At 45.8% G+C, this 2117-nt stretch overlaps 1 non-coding gene across 1 annotated transcript; it reads left to right on the forward strand.

The window, feature by feature from the left end:
- Positions 1–923: 923 nt before the first annotated feature.
- On the forward strand, positions 924–1061 carry LOC119920094. The gene has a single exon (XR_005447861.1). It is a non-coding gene; the product is annotated as a small nucleolar RNA SNORA7 (small nucleolar RNA).
- Positions 1062–2117: the final 1056 nt, after the last annotated feature.

Raw genomic sequence — 2117 nt, forward strand, 5'->3', positions numbered from 1 at the left:
ACTTGTACATATTTACTATTCTATTTATTTTATTTTGTTAATATGCTTTGTTTTGTTGTCTGTCTCCCCCTTCTAGACTGTGAGCCTGCTGTTGGGTAGGGACTGTCTCTATATGTTGCCAACTTGTACTTCCCAAGTGCTTACTACAGTGCTCTGCACACAGTAAGTGCTCAATAAATATGATTGATTGAATGAATAAATGAATGAACTCAGGTCCTCTGACTCCCAAGCCTGGGCTCTTTCTGCTAGGCCATGCTGCACCTTATGGGCAGGGATTTCACCTACTAACTCTGGTAAACTGTAGTCTCCCAAGTGCTCAGTAGAGTGCTCTGCACACACTAAACACTCAGCAAATACTATTGATTGATTGATTGGCCTGATGGTGATTATGAGCAAGTCCATTTTTGATGCAAAAACTCCCAGTCAAGACAATAGGCTCACCTTTCTGTATGTATTTTTTTCACCAGTCAGCACTGATAGATGGTTGTGGGAGAAATTACACTAGTTCCATCTCACCAAGCAACAATGGTCTAATAACTCCCCAACCCCATGCTACCTATTTTAGTCATTCCAGGATGGAAAAGAGCATGGTTCAGAAAAACCATGAACACTCTCAGAGAGTTCAAAAGGATATATAAAGCACAGTACAGTTCACTGGGAGGACAGTGGAGGGTGGAACACATAACTATGGGTGACAGTGGAATAATGAGATGGATTGCAAGCTCCTAGAGGGGAAAGCCAAATATGTTTTAATCGATGCCTCACTAAATAATAAACAAGAAGACTAATAGCCATGGTGCTGAGGTATGCACACAGAGACCTCAAAAAATTAAACATATATAAGATTATTAAGTTCAGAACTCTTGACCCATAGGCCTCCAGCGTAACACTGCATATGTTAAGCACCTGGTAGAGTATTCTGCCCCCTCTCATGGTCACATCTGGAGAGTTTCCAGTCCACCACCAGTCTCGGCTATGGGAGGGAGAGTCAGGCAGAGGGCCACCCATTCCATTCTTAGCTTGGGCAGTGGCTAGCGAGTGGAAGGAAATCTGCTACAAGTCAAAACTCACCCATGCTGGGCAGCAGCAGCAGCATGGGAAAGAGTCGAGGGTGGAGACTAGAGTTTATTGCATGGAAGGTAGCAATGGTAAACCACTTCTGTACTTTTACGGAGAAAACTCTACGGATACACTACCAGAATGATTACAGATGGAGAGTGGGGCATTCTGGGAGAGATGGGTCCGTGGTGTCGCTATGGGATGGAAATGACTTGATGGCATAAGACAAGAGTACTCTGCACCCAGTAGGTGTCCAATACAGAACCTGTCACCCAGCAGATGCCTAGTACAATGCTCTGCACAAAATTGGCATCTAGTAGTGCTATACACACAGTAAATGCCCAGTACAGTCACATGCCCACAGTAGATGCCCAGTGCAGTGCTCTACACACAGGTTATCAGTACAGTGTCTTGAAAAGAGGTGTCTAGTACAATGTCCTGCATGCAGAAGATGTCCAGTCTGGTGCTCTGCACACAGTAAGCATTCAACACAAAGACATTCAAAACAGACATAAATAACTCCATCTCTGGGTCAGAGGAATGACCCATCTAGTTTAAGATTCTGTCTTGAACAGTTACAACATGATGCTTTGGAGGAACTGAGAGCCCTGAGGTGCTGTTCAAAGCTCCTGTCTCCATAGGCATGGGGCATTAAAGCCAACAGGGCCCTCTGAGGCAGTTCAAGACTTGAAAATGGAAACGGGGGTGGAGTGAACTCTAACCACCAGCTGAGACATAAAAGTGGAAGAGCTGCTGCATCAGCCTCCTTCCTGATTGCCCATCCTTCTGTCTCTCCCCACTTCAGTCTACACTTCACTCTGCTGTCTGGATTATCTTTGTACAGAAACACTCTGGGCATGTCACTCCCCTCCTCAAAAATATCCAGTGGTTGCCTATCAACCTTTGAATCAAGCAAAAACTCCTCACTCTCAGCCTCAAGGCTCCCCATCACCCCACCCCCACCTACCTCACCTCCCTTCTCTCCTTCTACAGCCCAGCCCACACACTCCGCTCTTCTGCCACTAATCTCCTCACTGTGCCTCAGTCTCGCCTGTACT

This window comes from Tachyglossus aculeatus, chromosome X1 (assembly GCF_015852505.1).
Source record: "Tachyglossus aculeatus isolate mTacAcu1 chromosome X1, mTacAcu1.pri, whole genome shotgun sequence".
Classification (NCBI taxonomy): Eukaryota; Metazoa; Chordata; class Mammalia; order Monotremata; family Tachyglossidae; genus Tachyglossus; species Tachyglossus aculeatus.